Source organism: Macrobrachium nipponense, chromosome 17 (assembly GCF_015104395.2).
Source record: "Macrobrachium nipponense isolate FS-2020 chromosome 17, ASM1510439v2, whole genome shotgun sequence".
Taxonomy (NCBI): domain Eukaryota; kingdom Metazoa; phylum Arthropoda; class Malacostraca; order Decapoda; family Palaemonidae; genus Macrobrachium; species Macrobrachium nipponense.
The window spans coordinates 15,196,402-15,215,904 of record NC_087210.1 but is presented as its reverse complement, the minus strand read 5'-3'; positions in this window follow the sequence as shown (position 1 = coordinate 15,215,904).

Genomic DNA, 19,503 nt, shown 5'->3' with positions numbered 1-19,503 from the left:
TCTGTTTCATCTTAAATTCTATCCTTCTTTTGCACTCAAGTTCTTCTCTGAGGTATTGAAAAGGAGTGTTTTACAATGATGCTTGTTAACAATCAACTTTACAAGAGCGTAGTTATTTTTCCGAACAAAGGTGACGCTCGTTAAGTTTCAGGGTTAATTTTCGAGAGACTCTCAGTGAAAGTATTTTTACTGTAGGCATGTATACAATGCCCTCAGTACAATCTGTATTTGCTCCATTAGGCAAAGTTATTCCTTATGTGAATCTAAGCGCCGTTTCCTATGGATTCTCTGCTTGAACATTCTATATTTTTCATAACCGTTTACCCCGTAAAAACACCCAAATAAAACTAAATAAATGAACTGAATGTTTTGGCGGCCTTGGTTGGTGGTTAGACTGCGATTTGGCTTCGTTCAGCAACCTCTTCCTGGCCTTAGCTCGCTGTAGCGGGCATTCTCCGACACATCTGAGCCTCGTTTTCATACCCATTGTTTTCTTATCGTTATACAGGCACCGAAGCGCTTCCGTACAGATGATGATACATTGTAATATCCAGACGCACTGCCATGAGAAAGAATCGCTCATCGAGAATGAGGTTGAAGAAATGTTTGAAAATCGAGATCATTCTTGAAAATATATAGTGCTTGAATTTAAGAATATGACTGGCATAGTTACCCAACAGTCAACAATACTCACAATTTGTTTGCAAATAGCAGGATGCTGATGTTGGAGGCAACATTCAACGAAAAATCCAAGATACGGATCGACACTTTGATCAAAATCAGACCACACTATTGCAAAAATCTCTATGATAGTTTCATGCCATTGCAACAAAAGGCTTTATCCTTTTAAGTACAAGTAATTAGACTGTTACTTTCAGTAGCGCAATTTCCATTACAGTTTTTTTCCTGCATCTAAAAATTACCGTTTATTTATAATCTATGTGAAAGTCACCGATATCTTTACACACAAAGAACGCATTCATTTTTCTTGGCCATATCCCCAAGGGATGAATTCCTCTGGTCTTCACATTCAACTTTTATGGCCATTGCTCGACGAAGGCGGGGCTATGTTGAACGCTATTGCTTTTAGAATGCTACTGGAATATAGAATTTAGGTCAAAGGCCAAGAGCTGAGACCTATGAGGTCATTCAGCGCTGTGAGGGAAATTGACAGTATGAAGGTTTTGAAAGGTGTAAGTTCAAAACCTCGCTGTTGCACTGTGAAACAATTGCTAGGAGAGGGTGGAAAGTCAGATGGAAGAAAGAGAATACAAACGGAGGTACAGTAAAAGGAATGAAAGAAGTTGCAGCTGGAGGCCAAAGGGACGCTGCTAAAGACCTTAAGTAACGCCTACAGTACTCATCGTGAGATGCACTGACGGCACTACCTCCCTACGGGGTTAGTTTTCCCTACAGAGTGAATTGCGCGTTAGGTATGTGCATGTTGCCGAGTTTTGTTCGTGCTTTTGTTCAAGTTTGCTTATAAGCATTTTCTTTAGTTTATATATATTATATTTTTTTTAACCAAGATATAATATATAAGAATTATCTGAATACCCTATGTTTAGGCCCCCTACAGTTTTACTTTTTACCATTGGAAATTTCAGTTAGAAAAAATATCTGTGAGGTAGCTTTATATTTATGCTTGCATCATTTTTAGTTTCTGTAAAAGAAAACTATTGCCCGGCATTGTCTATCTGTCCGTTCGTCCGCCCTCAGAGCTATAGAAAAAAAAACTAAGGCTAGAGGGCAGCAAATTGGTATTTTGATCATCCACTCTCCAATCATCAAACATACCAAACTGCAACCCTCTAGCCTCAGTAGTTTTTATTTTATTTAAGGTTAAAGTTGGGCATGGATCGTGCATCTGGCAGCGCTTTCTGGAGGCAAGGGACGCACTCTCACTTTACTGCATCTCGTGAGCAACTGAAGAGCTGCCGGTCATAGTTGATGGTTTTAAACGGCATTATACGTTGTACAGAAAGCTTGGTTGCGCATTTTCAATTGTTTTTATTGAGAACTCCCATTATCTTTTAATGTACTGAATTTCAGAACGAGTTCTTGGCTGCGGCTGCGGGATGATTCTTCAGAACAGAAATTATTAACGTGGAAGTATTACGATTCACAGAGCTTATCAAGTTTTCAGTGTGTAGGAATACGAAATTATGCCCACCCGTTATATTTAAAGTCCCTATTTTATTAATTCAATATACATAATGTATGCATTTTTAATTACTGTTCTCGTTACCAACCAGCCAAGTGTGCAAACTTTCGTTATGTTACACAGACTTTTGCAACCGATATACTGGTATATATCCTTTTCATTGTTCTGTATATGCGAGCATTTTCAATCATGCAATTTTCCGTGATACCTCTCTGCATTTCAATGTGCTTTTGTAGATGCGTAATTCTCTGTTTGGTAGTTGCATAATTATGCACTGCACAAAGTGCACTAAAACGTCCACTATACATCATAAAAGTCTGTGTAAATTGAATTGCACATTCATATGGATATATGAATCTGTGGGGAGAGATGGAGATAGGGAGAGAGAGGCGAGGGGAGTTTAACATTTTCATGAATTAAATTACTGTATAATCGTAACATTTTTGCTTACCTAATTATTCAAATTATTCGTTCTTGCTTCATTTTTACAACGATGCTTCCAGATGTTGCATTATGTAATTCGACCACTAACGAGAGATCAATAATTTTACAGCCATTAAATTATTTATCAGTGCAAAATGCAAATATGATTGGTTAATAAGAAACCGAAAATAAAAATTAAATGGGAAAACCTGCCTTACACCTTGCGATTGATAACGAAGTTCAGAATAGCCATCAAGTAACTGGGATAGACCCCAGCCAATATTATGTTAATTATTGTTTGTGTTTGGTGATCATTTACATTCACTGCTAAATTGAAACTATCTCTAATTCGAATGTTAGGCATTCAGAAAAATACCTAAATGAGGCAGTTTTTACTTTTATGTACAATAATCTGTGGTATGATTGCTAGTTGCACGTGAATTTGATCATCTAAGCTGTTTCATTGCAGTTGTAATCATAGCTCGATTTTTTTCAGTTAAATATTTAATTTCAATTTCTTTGTCGAGCTACATGTTTACTTCCTCTCCCCCAACCTCACCAAAATAATAGACAAAATACACTGTTTAATTTTTTCCAACTGACTTCATACTTAACCTATTAAAAAATTCCAAAGTTAAATGAGAATCAGTAACGAAAATTAAGATTTTTTTATACGAACAGCGATTTAGTTCATAGATACCCTACTGACGTATGCACTTGCATGAAATATATCAACGCACGAAGCTTTTAAAGTATAATTCGTCAGAGATATGCATTCTACTATTTTCCCTTCACAACTCTATGCCCAGTCAACAGAAGCAGAGTGTATTCAAAAAAACTTCTATGAAAAATAGAGACAATAGATTTTCATTAGAAGATAAAAGCTTTCCAATATTTTTCTCCTGAATCACTTCCCGGAGGCAAAAGCCTCAGCGTTAATAAACTCGATTTGAGTAACGAATTAATTATCCCTAACGCCTTTCGCATAACAAGGGATCTGGCGGGAGTTTACTGACGCGCGTAAGCCTTATCAGATAGGATCGTTAAAGCCAGTTAGCCCAGGAGCCAAGCCCTGCGTAAGGCATTCACTGCGAAGGGATGGGGGGCGGGGGGTAGGTTTTTATGGCGGGAGATGAGCCCACATTGATACTGTTAGAATACTCTGGCCTTTTGCCAGGACGACCCCTTGTCCTTAGGAGCCGCTACTAAAGAGACTAATTATGAAGGACAAAGAACAATTTTATTTATAAAGTAAAATTAGTGGATTAATTAACATAAAATTGCCAATTCTGTCTTCCTAGTGTTTTTAGTTCTTAAAGCTCTTAAATTTATCATACGTGTATATATATATATATATATATATATATATATATATATATATATATATTATATATATATATATATTCCTTGAAGCCATTGATAAATTTGAAAATGAAACGATAAGTGCCAAGTACTTCCGTGTATTTATAACACTTCTTCGGGGCACAGAGGTGTTAAAATACATGAAAGTATTTGGCACTCCGTGATTTCGCTTTGAAGTACCCCAGTGGCTTCAGCTAATAAACAGAATCACAAGATTACTTTTGCGATATATATATATATATATATATATATATATATATATATATATATATATATATATATATATGTATATATATATATATATGTATATATATATATATATGTATATATATATATATATATATATATATATATATATATATTATATATATATATATATATATGTGTGTGTGTGTGTGTGTGTGTGTGCATATATACTCAATTCTTGCTCATACTTATACCTTGAAATTTTTTTTAGTGAATTTGCAGTGGTGACCAATTCCACATCGACCGTTTCACCCACCACACCGGAAGCTCATTAGCAACTCGCCTCCACCGTCTACATTCACGGCACCAGTCACATCAATTTCTCACGCAATGAGTATTATTGCCCTATCATTTCGAAATCGCTTCTACCTGAGAATGCGAGGATCATTTTGTACTTTTTGTTCATCCTGCTCTCAACTTCGAAATTATTCCAGATTTGTATATGCTTGTCGTAATTCGTAATTACAAGTTGGTTCATAAACACCTTTCAAAATCCGAACATTTGCTTCCATACCTCTTTACTCTCAAAACCTTCTCGTGGGACCTTCCTCTTTTCCTTGCCTGCTGTTTTCTGCAGTTCGTCTATCTCATTCTCCCACCGTCAGTCACAAACTTCCCTGTGACAATGGAAATCAAACACTGCTGTACTTTCAACATCGCTATTAAGGCTTCCTGAGGCAAGGCTCACTCTTAACTGTATTTTCACATAAATCTTAAAATTTACACCATTTTCAGGATTACCAACACATCACTAAGTTTTTAATAACCATCAACCAGTGTAAAGACTATATATAGTACACACACACACACACACACACACACACACATATATATATATATATATATATATATATATATATATACATATATGAATTTTTATCACATCACCGTGATTAACATACACGCATTAAGCTAAACATTTACTTTAATATCCTTTTCTTTCTCCCGACCTCGGAATTAATGTATTATTAACAAAAAATAAAAAAGCCCCTTCGGTTTACATATATGAAAATATGTTAATTCCGAGTAGAGTGAGTTGGATATTAAAGGACATTTGTAGGTTAACTGCATATATATATATATATATATATATATATATATATATATATATATATATGTGTGTGTGTGTGTGTGTGCGTGTGTGTGTGTGTGTTGTGTGTCGTGGTGTGTGTTTGTGTGATAGCCTCATGAAAACCACAACAAACTCCTCGAAAATCAATAGTTATAGAGTCTCTCTCTCTCTCTCTCTCTCTCTCCTCGTCTCCTCTCTTCCCTCGTCTCTCTCTCTCTCTCTCAAAGAGTGATTTATCAATTGAGTCTGTCGATGAAGTTTTGTTGGAGAGGAGAAAGAGAGCCAGTGTGACAAGAACTGCCTTTTATGTCCGTAGGAATCCTCCATCTTGGAGAGGGGAACGATGGGTCCTCCTGTCAGCCGGAGGGGATAAGGGAGGTCCTATTGTGGGTGAATTGTTTGCATATATTTCCTTTTCCTTTTTTTAATCTTTTTGAATATATATATGCATATATATATATATATATATATATATATATATATATATAATAATATAGTATATATATATATATATATATATATATATATATATATATATATATAGTCAGTTTTTGTTACCATAACCGTTTGTTTTTATACTTTTTTTCATTTTCACAATATTGTTAGAAAATAAAAGATTGCTTTTGTATTAACTAAAGGGTATATGTTTCCTTAGTTTATTTTTAACGGCGATATAGTCATGTTCACTTCATTAAAAAGCGCATTCCACGAATCCTTGTTGTTTCCAGGCCAAAGTAATGCTGGATTGCTTTTAGATATACCTCTGGGAAAAATCATTACTGTGTTTGCTGACTTACGGAAGTGTCGATTTTTTCTATTGCCAAAAAAATTTGTGTCGCAAAATTAAACATGACACAATAAAGGAATTAGAGGTGGTAATATGTAAACTAAAGCGTCAGTATTTTTGTCCGTCCCTAACTTTTGTTAAATAAAAACAATTTTATGAAGAAATAATTATAAACATTAATTCAAATTCACATAAGTAAGTAGAGCGTAGACTTTTCAGACTATCTCTAATCGTGACATAAAATTCAACATTCAGTTATAAATGTCATTAATTGCATTTGCATCGCCTGCATGTTATCTTCGTACAAAAATGATCATCTTATAGATTATAAAGTGTACTGTTGCTAAGAAAGGGAAAGAGAAATCCATTGAGAAGATAGAAATTTTAAGCCAGAAAAACCTTCCCATTCTCTCTCTCTCTCTCTCTCTCTCTCTCTCTCTCTCTCTCTCTTTCACACACACACACACAACACATACACACAACACACACACACACACACATATATATATATATATATATATATATATATATATATATATATATATATATATATATATATACGTATATATATGAAGAACTGTGACGAGCGCATCAATCTACAAATAGAAAGTGTATCTTATATCTCCAGACACTGCAATGTGTCAGCTCACTGTAATAACAGTGATGGAAGGGTGGTTCCCTTCTCTCTCCTCTTTCATCTGATGAGAAAACCGAGAGGTTTCTCTCTAGGAAATTGAAGAATATGCAGTTTTAGCTACTGAGTATCCACATCTCCCCTTCAAACATTGCAGCTAGAAACACTTGGAAAATTGAGAAATTCTTTCTCTCTTGAATTTATGGAAACGGTATCTCTCTCTCTCTCTCTCTCTCTCTCTCTCTCTCTCTCTCTCTCTCTCTCTCCACAGACACACACATTATATATATATATATATATATATATATATATATATATATTATATATATATATATATATATGCGTGTGTGTGTGTGTATATGTAATTGTTATAGCCATAATGCCCTCTTAAATCTACTAGAATTCTGTTTTTTTTTTTTTTTTTTTTTTTTGATACGCTTGTCAACTAAGAAGATACCAAATCTCGAGATCTAATTTTGAAAGAAATATGTCGAAAATCAAATCAATTATCCGTTAGCGGGAAACGAACCAGCGATACCATAATCACGACGAAGGTCGGTAAGGAGACCTCGTCGTAATTATAGTATGGCTGGGTCGTTTCCCGCTAACGAACATCATGATTTCTTCATATTTCTTTGAAGTTGGAGCTCAAGGCTTTGTAGTGACCAGCGTATCCAAAAAAGAGCAAAGAATTTGAGAAGTTAAGAGGGCATTGTGGCTATTACAATTACATATGTATCTGGTAAAAGTGACTAGTAGATTCTACACACACACACACACACACACACACACACACACATATATATATATATATATATATATATATATATATATATATATATAATATGTATGTATGTATCTATATATATATATATATATATATATATATATATGTATGTATGTATGTATGTATGTATTATATATATATATATATATATATATATATATATATATATATATATATATATATTATATATAATATGTGTTTGTGTGTGTGTGTGGCAATATCCATTTTAAAACTGGCATTTAGATCGTTAGTTTATTTTATGGCTATTATCGTCAGTACATATATGCGGAGGTTGCATAAATCGTCGATGCAACTCGTAACTTTTAGTGATCATCTAGTGTTTTCATTTATTGCAAAGCATAAGGGTAGCGTTACTTGTTCATCTGTTACAATACCGTTACATAGGCGAAGGAAAAAATGATTCCACCGCATCCTACCTGAATGCAAGAATTCTTTGCTGCTCTACCTGAGAAATACTCAAGATGATTCCGATAGAAGAAGAGAGGGAAAAAGATAGAAAGAGAAGTGGGAGTGGGTTAGGCCTTTCTATGTGAATTCCCAAAGTAAATAGACCAAAAGTGGGTTTTATGTAAACAGGCAGACGGTGTTTATTTTGTGCCTCAGCAAGTCCTACAATGGAAGGGAAAACGTATCTTCACTAAGTGATTTTACATCAGCCCGATGTATCGTGTTTGAATTATGGCGCGGACGCTGAAAGGCTTCTCTTTGCACTTGGCCGTCTTGGACAGATCGGGAGAGCGCCGACATTAGATGGCATTGATAGGGGATTGAAAGATCTCCGGGGCAGATCTGGGTAAGGATGAGCCTCCAGTTGTTCAAGGGCATGAGAACCGACCCCCGAATGAGCGACCAGGAGTATGGTGGCGTTATCGCTGGATGAAATCTAATAAAAGCTTTCCAACTTATTTTCTTTTTATGTATGCATGCATGTATGTGTGTGTGTGGAGGTGTGTGTGTAATGTGTATGGGTTTCTCTTCTGTATCTAACACTGAATAGAAGGTCATGTTACATTATAATGTAAATCCGATATTTATCCCAAATATTCGAAGCTTTCTCTTGAAAATAAACTCCAGTCATCTAAATATCTAGGAAATACAGTCGAGGTTTTGATTAGTTTTTGAAATATAACGGTACTGCGGAATGAATATATATAATCGTGATGACGTGCACTAGTGTACAAAAAAATCTATAATTTATTGCATTCATTATTTCATTCACCTTTAAGGTGTCCAAATATCATCGCAACATGCATTCTACTATGCCACTGGCCGTTTTATATCGATTTGAAACTTGCATTAAGATATATTCACGTATTAGTAATAAAATATAAGTATTACGACGGCAACAGCATTACATCTGATTGAAGTATTGCTTTTTGATTAACAATGCCTATAAATTAGATTTTGCGCCTTTTATTATTTAATTTTCTGCCTATAATTACTGATCCTATAAATCACGATGATTTTAATAGGCTGTTGTCTTCTTAACTATGTGTCTCTTTGTCAGACAGTTTGGTTTACACTTTTAGTTCAGTTTCGTGATAATGAATCTATTAGCATACTGGGAGAAAGTCTTTAGATATCAACCAATGTCTTCTTGTCAGTCAGTTAGAATGTTTACGTCTTACCTGTTTAGGTCGAGGTTGTCTGTTAGTAACTGAGTCAAGCAGTCATTTTGCCTGTCTGTCACTCATTTTTGTCAGTTAGTTTCTTTTTGGGAGTGTTAGCTATTCTCGTCCATTTTCTGGCCATTTCTTCAGTTCTGTAACCTGGCCCTACTTGGAAAGACTGCCAGCAGTTTTTAATGAGTATCGTCTTCAAGAAAGGAAGACTTGGCTTATACAATTGCCACTGTTTTAACGACGAAGAAAACATTTGCCACAGTCGTGATTACGTCTGTAAACAACTTGTATATCATTAGCATCGCTGTGGTTGGTGCAAGTCCGTTGTTACTGTCCGTTTTGTTACAGTTGATTTTACATTATTAACTGTGGAAATAGTATTAGTTTTGATTTCATTCTTTATGAGGGTAGCAGCACCTAGTATACACGCAATATATATATATATATATATATATATATATATATATATGTATGTATGATATATATATATATATATATATATAATATATATATATATATATATATCTATGTATGGGATATATATATATATATATATATATATATATATATATATATATATATATATATATATATATTTATCATATAAATATAAATTTATGCACTTTTCAAAGTCGTTAATAAATTAATTACTACAAAAAGACCAGTAGACACCTATACAGAAGTTATTTTTACGTGCCATAAGTAAAGAAACTATATGTTAAACATCTTACGCCCACGTTGAAGTTCACATTCCGAAAAGAATACACCGACCGGGGAAGCTCTTCCTTTTAGGTCCGGAATGATAGTACTTTTATTCTCAGGAGATTTCGAAACTCACTATATGAACGAAGCAGTGGGGTTGTGGGAAATCTTGCTATGAGAAAGAGAGCTTTGGATTGAAGCTTCCGGGAGATGCCTAGTTTGATGGGCGACTGAAATAGAATGATGGCGAAGTAGCAAAGGAAGCTTAAAACTTGAATTTTATCTTTCATCGTTGAAATTGTTTGTGAAGATGAATCAAGTTAGCGTTGCAAAGAAGTGGAGTTTACTTCTATTATTATGGTCAAGTTTGAAGATAATTTGAATCCTCATATTCCTGTCAAATTCACGTTGTATATTGAGAATCGGAATGAACACATCTAATTCGTTATAACTAAATACCGAGTTTGTTACATGTGGCTGTTTTTAAAAGCCTGGTCACTAACAGTCCAATATTAAAAATAAGATAATAATGTGTCTTGGTGGGAATGGGTCAAATCCATACGTAATTGTAAATACATTCAATACGTTAGAATTTAAATCACCTAGCCCAACCAAGCTTCCAGTTTCTTCAAACTCCGCAAGGAACAGACTCAAACTCTTCCAGAAAGTCCCTCACTCCTATTTTTTCCCAATCTTGGCCCAATTGCACACACTACCACTACTTTTTTTTTAACTGTTAATCGCTGTCTTACCCATAGAATTTTCAAACTGATGCATTTGTAAGTTTTCGCCATCGCAAGAATGGAGCACATTTCTTAGCCTCACGACTTTCTGCTACCTGAAGAAAAAATCGGGGCGCCCTTCCCATCCCTGCAGCAGTTTCCTCTTTCGCCTTGGCCGCACTCAGCGTTGAAAGGTCTAACTTCCTCTTCACCTTCCTCTGCACCACGGCCACCCTCATTCAGATTCTGAGATGCATGAAAATATATATTGGGTATGAGGCCGTAACCACCATGTCCCGGATACTTGGCAATTTTCAAACTGTGCAAAGCGGCGTTAATGAAAATACTTCTCGGTTGTCAGTATGTGGCTCACATCTGAATTTACTTAGGTTTAACGAGTCGAGTCGAGATGCCTGGGCAAGAAGAAAATATGTGTACTGACTAGTACGGAAAAGAGGCTGCTTAAAATTACTAAGAGCTCCCGGGATGTTTGTTTTGGAGGCTTTTAGCCAATTGCATTTCGTATTCTTATGGCTCGACTTTCCTAAATGATTTCTGGGCACTTCAGATCTTACGTTTACCTCATAATATGTTATTGAAGTTGAAAGTTTTATTTGTTGTATGAATAGTATTCTAGGTGCAATTAAAAATCTGGTGGTGCAACCATGTTTTCCTGATAATCGCATAAGCGGGCAATTTTTCCTGGTGTTACGCATTTTTTTTTTCACCGTCCTTTTATCCATGTTACTGCATCCGGAGTTAAGTTTACCTGTTGTCACTGTTGTCTATTTCTTTTTTTGCTTTTTTTTTCTCCACTCACTCAGACTTGTGTTCAACATGTAACGTTTGTGTGTAATTTGAGCTCGTTTTACCCCTTGATTATGAGTTTCATGCTAATGCTTTTGTTTACTCAAAAAGAGGCTCCCTTTGTTCACGTAACTGTATTACGAAATAACCCAAAGTCAACCTTAACTTTTGAGATAGGCCTTTTGGAGATGATGTAAGAAGCCATGTCATAATTCGTTGTAATCCGGCTGCGAATAGATAATGTATTAAAAAGCGGCTGTTGTATTTTTTGTCCATGTTTAGTGTCTCTTTAATGAACTATTCATCTGCAGTTAGATGGTATGGTCTAGTTGCATTATTTATCTTTATCAGCTGTCAAATTATTTCGTTTCCGTCGTGTTTCAATTTTTTTTCTCATATTTTTTTCTATATATTTATTGTTTTTTCCCCTTCTCATTGATCTCTCTCTCTCTCTCTCTCTCTCTCTCTCTCTCTCTCTCTCTCTCTCTCTCTCTCTCTCTCCTTAACCTTTCCTGAAAACCGTCCTGGATTAGTATGTAGAGCTTATTTATATTTTTTTTTCTTGAAAGATTTATGGTATGTCAGTGTGTCATTCAAGGAAAGTCGGCAGAATTCTTTCCCTTGTCTTTTTCCTGACTTTTTCGTATCTTGTAAGAATTTCTGTTTCTAAAATAGATCCTGAATCAAGTGATACGCGTCTAAAATTCAAGCTTCATTTTCATCAGGGTCCATCGTTTTATAGGAAAAGATTTGATGACGGAAGCTGGAAAATTTTCGTCTCTTTTTGAATGTGAAAAATTATTATGAAAGAAATGTGTATTTTCTGTGAAGAGGAATTCGTGAATTCTCAGTAATGCTGCTGTATGAAGGTGAATTATCTAGAATTTTCCATGAAAGATAAAAGAAGCTTCTTTGAATAACATGACAATTCATCCCCAAAAACATAATGGAAATTTTTGGCAAGCAAAAACCTTATTTAATTTCTTGAAATAAAAAGCTGGTAATTCAAGTCTCTGCAGCAGCGGAAATGCTCCAGTAACGATGTCATTTGTAGGTAATTTCCCTTGTGAGAGGAAATAAATGGACGGGCGAGATAAAAGTTATATTTTTAATGTGGCCATATTTTTTTTTCTTTTAAACTTATGTATGATATATATTTTGTGAAAAACCTAAATGAAATATTTCTTTCTGAAGAGGAAAAAGAAGTTACCATTCATTTAATAAGAGAGAGACATATTTATAGTAAGTTTTAAAAATCTATTTCAAGTTGAAACTGATATACAAATTGTCAAAACTAGTTGGTTATTAATCCATCAAGAACCATTAACAAAGCGGACACTCTTGCGATGACAAATTACCATAATTAATTGAGGAGAGAATGCTTCGAAGAATTTGCAAGAGCACTTTATCACATTACCCAACGTGGAAGGGTTTCTCAGACTATTATTTCTTTTACAAAAAAGTTTTTTTGGCCATACCATTAAGATAAAATAACATTTGGTATGTGGAGAAACAAGTGCACGAAAAATTCCTTGAAGAGCTAAAAGAAGACTAGGAACAGAAAATCATAATTATATTTATGAAAACGAAACCGAAATGCAAGTTGCGCTGGAATATGAATTTCTGCTGATTAAACTCCTAATTCATTATTCCACTTTTAATTAAGACTTACTTGTTTTTTGAACGAAAACAAGTACAAGTCTCCTTTTAAACTTTTGTATTCTCGTAGAATATATTTAGGGAAAATTATTCCAGTTGAGAAATTTCGTCATATCACTCTTTGGAAGAGGAAACCTCTATTTTGACGGTGATGAAAACTACAGCTCCTCACAGCCACTCCCGGCGAACTATAATGCAAAAATAACGACTTATATCTGCAGTTAATACAAATGTAGGTCTGATTGTTGTTACCAGAGATTCGTGTTTTTTACTCAAGCCTTCTAAAGATACTGCAGACCTTGGGGGAGGGCGGGGGGTCGCCAATAGAAACAGCTACTAAGTAAATAAGGATATAAAACCTACGTAATCTCTCTCTCTCTCTCTCTCTCTTATACATTTCATTTAAAGAAAGTGATGTAGTACTCGGCAATACAGAACATTAGAAAGAAATAGTTTTTGTTTGACATCCGGTTGAGATATTCTTTTTAAAAGTAAATCCAATGAATAAAAAACATCAAAATTAGATAAGGAATCTAATTGACGACGCTTTTTAAAAAAAGCTTCATGAAATAAATGTAATTCCGTCATAGTACGTGAAGGGAAAGAATTATAAATAAAACAGGTCTTTTGAAGATAACCCATTTGGTACGAGAACCACACAAATATTTTCATCTTTCGCCGACGTGATAATGATTTCGAAAAATCCAACTTATATTTATAAGAGATTTCACGCTGTGGTAAATCCAATCTTCCATTTCAGCAGTTCCACAAGAGGAATTCTCTTTGGGAAACGAGATCTCATTTGACCTGAATTTCGGGTCTGAGAAGGAGAGAAAGGGAAGGACGAGAAGAGAAAAAGATCTGTGGGATATTATAACCACTTTTGTTTTAGAGTGGTCATTCATACATGCCATCGGCGAAATAGCTTATTTGTTATACTTCCCGAAGGTTTCCGAATGTTATCAAAATTTGTAAGGATGGGATCTACGTGGCCACGTACAATCACTCACTCCTGTGTGTGTGTGTGTGTGTGTGTGTGTGTGTGTGTGTATATATATATATATATATATATATATATATATATATATATATATTATATATATATATATATATATATATATATATATATATAGTATATATGTATTTATATATACATACATACATATATATATATATATATATGTATTTATATATACATATATATATATATATATATATATATAGTGAGTGTGTGTGTGTGTGTGTGTGTGTGTTGTGTGTGCTTGTGTGTGCTTGTATGTGTGTGTATAAAGACGCACACATTATATACATATATACATACATACCTATATATATATATATATATATATATATATATATATATATATATATATATATATATATATATATATATATATATATTTGTAACTTGTACTTATGTGACACTCTTAAACTCAACTCACGGTTATTGAGCTACAAATAGCCAACTGATATCCTTAATGAGGTGTGTACAATGTTTTATAGTCTTTCATGCTTTGCAATACTTGTGAATATCCGAGTTGCTTCTTGTTGCAAATATAGGAAAATCCCTTGAAAATTTTTATAATCCGATGTCCCCTTTTCCTTAAAAACAAATCCTTGCAACAAACATAATTTAGTGAAGTGTAATAAAGAATGCATTTGAAAATGTTAGACATTCTATTGCAGTCATTCGTGTTGTTATTGATCATTTACATGTGCAAATAGTAAATTGTGTAACTTCTATTCTGGGGACGAACAAAAATAACTTTGATACCTGGTATGTCACTTTTGAGAGAGAGAGAGAGAGAGAGAGAGAGAGAGAGAGAGAGAGAGAGAGAGAGAGAGAGAGAGATCATACGGAAAAAAGGTGTAATAAAAAATAAATTATTAAAAAGCAAGGGATAAAAGAGTTTGTACAGATGAAAAGGGAGCGAGCCTAAATTACAAAGACAGGAATACCTCCAACAAACCCCACTAGAAATCCTGGAAAGGTTGGGAATAATCAGAAAATCTTCTTAAACCAGAGTGGCTTGACTCTGGGACAGTATTAGGAGAGTTGGGAATTATTTTTCATATGGTCCTAAATCCAGGAAAGGATGATTCATACGTCATACGAACTTATCTAGAAAGACAGTGGCACAGTTATTATAAAGAGTTGGAACACCGAAACGGTATATATTATTTCTCAATCGTCCCTTAACGGAGACGGGACACGTTCCAATTCTCACGCGACTTAAAAGAACTGTAGAACACGAACGTCACTTGAAAAGCCGAAATAAAGGAAATACTTGAAATCGTGAGATATACCTTTTCACAGCCGAGAAATCTCCTTAATGCGAAAATGGATAGGAATCATTTCTGCTCAGTTCTGGCAGACAATTATTTTCAGAAGATGAAAACGACGACGCAGATGGCAATGTAAAGCGACATTCAGCTAACCAATTTTGAATCTCAAATGATTGTCGTATATCTTGTCTTTCATGATAATACTGTTATTTAATATTACTCCTCCGTCACTTGCGCTTCTTTCATTGGCGTTCCTTGTAAATTGTACCAGCAGAGGGGTAGGGACGACTTGGAATAGTTTTTGAGGAATTTATTGAATTAGAAACCTTGTAGTTAGCTGACTTTGGTGTTGAGTCACCGACTGGATGAAAGACGGCAATATGGAATGCAGTCTTACACAGGAATGTGAATGGATAACTCATATATATATATATATATATATATATATATATATATATATATATATATATATATATATATATATTTATTTGTACATATATATATATATATATATATATCTATATATATATATATATATATATATATACACACACACACATATATATATATATATATATATATATATATATATATTATATATATATAAATATATATATATATACATATCTATGTATGTATATGTATATACATGTATGTATGTATATGTGTGTGCGTATGTATGTGTATATATGTATTACTACATACACGCCTTGAGACTCGCCAGGTACTGCATTCTCACTATTCATCATGCAATAAAAGCACTGAATATATAAGTCCTTTGGGTTCAGTTTAATAAGGTTATTATAATGGACTAGGAAGACCAGCAGAAAGTCAACTTCCCTATGTCTACTTGCTCATGGCTTCCTAAGTGGATCCTGATAGCTTCTTGTCTCATATGCGCTAAGGCCTCTGCTACGGGCTGCTTTATGAGCAAGAGCCTGTGCTGGCATAAGGCCAGCTTAATCTCCAAGAACAACATGAGGTCTCTGGCGTCTACAGTATACCTCAACACCCCTTTTACCTACTTAAATTACCACCTGCTGCTGCTACCTGAAGTTGTAACTCATAAATTCAATATGACATTTTTCCCCTTCCCCTTTTAGGACACTGCACCTCGTGAACATAATTATTACCTTTCACGTCTGCTCCTGATGGTCTGCACAAGATAATCCTCTCATCTCCCCTCACGTTCTTACTTCCATCTATTTGCGTAACCTTTCCTTAATAAGTTCTTGAAATTTCCCCTTGTCTCCCTCTCCCTGGTCATCACCCTCTCCTTTTCCTGCAATTCATCTTCCACAATTGTTCTCCTCAATATCTCTTCTCCTGCCATCATTCACATCTCTTTCTTCATGGAAGTATCTTAAGTGAAATTTCACGTTTCCTTACATTCCGGTCTGGGTGCCATATACTCCAGTTTCATTACTCCATTATACATTAACTAGAAGGAAGCATCCCTAGAACTAGAAATGAAATTGCGGATAGAGCTGGTTTACCTGTAGGCTTTGCTTAAAATGCAATAAATTCCTCGAAATAATAAAGCAGAAAAATAGGTTAATAGCTTTCAAAACTATCACTGTGTCGACATTAATTGGTTTTATCTGTCATGTTTGTTGAATAGTTGGTTCACTTTTATACGATTAATTTGTCGATGTCTCTTGACTTCAGTTTTGATAAATTTATGTGTTCTCCCAAAGACCCTTTCATGTGTCTGGTCATAGATGTAAAGTTCAAGGTTACTTTGAAGATAACTGAAATATTATGATCTATGTTACTGTTATTGTTGGAGAGATGGAAGATAGACAATTTCGCACCCAACAGCAAAATCTGGGAAACCTTTAATGAAAACTATGAAATTATAGCCTGATATTGTAAAAAATGGATATATATATATATTATATATATATATATATATATATATATATATATATCCTTCTTCTTTCCTTCCGTGTTATCCCCACATTAAGGGGTCGGTTGCTTGATGCGCCATCTCCACTTCATGCATCAGGTATGGTTTATTGTTTGGCAAGGGGCCTTTGACTAATAAGTAAGATTGCAAGGCAGCAGCTGTCCTTTTAGTCGCCTTTTACGACATTTAGGACCTACGGAGTTAGTATCCCACACCCCTACAGGTTTCCCGTATGTATATATGAATATATCTTAACGCCACCCCCCCCCCCCCCTTATTATTAGACTACACAAATTAGGAAAACTTACCTGCCGTCAATGGTGCCCTCTGTCTGCAACCAGTCGTTAGCTATTAAGATCTCGTAAGTATAAAAATATACTATTTATTACCCAAAGCAGTTGACTATAAAATTAGAACAAAATGATTAACAAGTCATAATGACAGAAAACCCAAACCTGCCCATAAAGAAACCAGTAAGTTAGCATTCTACCCTCCTGACTAAGAATTCACTCCCAGACCCAAAATGTCAATAAGTTGATCATATTAGTCAGGTTAGTGAATCCCTTCTCTAAATTAGCCATGGAATAGGACCCATCTGTAATATAGATAATAATGGATAAAAGATACACTTCACACATCACTCTTTTCAAAGTATCTATGTAAAGAAAGTATTCCACACTTCTCTCTCTTTTCAAAGGTAACGGGTTTCTAAGTCTTACAAAATGTAACATACCTTTACGATGGGGCTTTCTCTACCGACACTCGGCGTGTACCACCTGACCTCTTTGTGCTCATCGAAAAGAATGTCACTTTCGCAAGTGCGTTGGACTATTAGGCCTGTAAGATCCGTACAAACGAATGTACATGCGTGACGACAGGGCGAGCAGTCTCTCGGTTAAACTGATGAGAAAGACACATTAAATGAATATAGGTGTAAAGAAATAAAATGAATGCAGGTGTAAAAAAATACTTACTATCATTGAAGCACTATTAGTTAAACTTAAACCACCTGAGATGCAATGTGTTTTTAAGAGATCGAATTTCTGCTGCAGTCTTCAGACAACTCGATTTTAGATTTTAGATTTTGTATGTATCCCTTTTCATGCGGTGATTCGAGAAAGGTAAACAATATTAAATACGAGGATATGCGTGCTATTTTTCAAATGTAGTTGACTTCTCACCTGGGATCATTCTTAAACGAAATTAACGGACGAATTAGCGCCTCAGTGGCGCGGTCGGTATGTTGTTGTGCACCACTTCGTTGGCCGCGAGTTCGATTCTCGTGCGTTCCACTGAGGGGTGAGAGATTTGTATTTCTGGTGATAGAAGTTCACTCTCGACGTGGTTCGGAAGTCACGTAAAGCCGTTGGTCCCGTTGCTGAATAACCTTACTGGCTCCATGCAACGTAAAAACACCATACAAACAAATAACGGGCAAATTGCTTTTGTGACATTTGAGATAGACTGTTCATATTTTTTGTTTTTCTTTTCTGATACACAGATGAAGTTCATATTCTTGTCGTATCTTCCATATTTTGTAAGTGCCCTATTATCCTTTCCATCGTTTTTAAGCTTGGCTTTTGTAAAATTTGTCACTTGATTTACTCGAATGTTGATACATGCATCCTGTAGTATAGGCGGGAGAGTTCTTTATAGAATTCAGGCAAACACGAATTTCAGAAATGTTTGAAATACGTATCATAAATAGATGGCTCTATTGAAACGCCGGGAACAGGAATAAAAGAAAAATACCCGCAAAGAGCAACATCAAAATAAGTATTTGGAAGTGTAACATTCTAAGAAATTAATTTGACGAATATCATAACGGCATGAACGAACGTGATATGGAAATGTCTAGAAATAAAACTGATAATTCCCACATGTAAATATCAAAACCGACAGGAAACCCTCTTTCTCCACAGCTTTCTTTATCTTTTCTTTCCATTCTTACAACAGAATTCTCAACCTTGGAATCGTTAAGAAAGAAAAGCATATTTTTGTCAACATAAATCTAGTAAGTTTCCAGGCAATATTTTGCAGAGAAGGAAGGAAAGAAACAGAGATATCTTAAATAAATACCTATGAGAAGAATGAAAGCGTAAAATCTCAATATGACTCTCCAGCATTTTTTCTTATTATTTTACAGAGAGAATGACTTCCCAGAATCACCCCGAGAAGAAAAACCACAAAATGGAATGCAATAAGTATTTGTTCTGGTCGCCGAGCTGGACTTTCTGTCAGCTGTATTTTAGGATATCTGAAGTTTCTTTTCGCTGAGGTTGTTTTTGATCTTTGGTTTT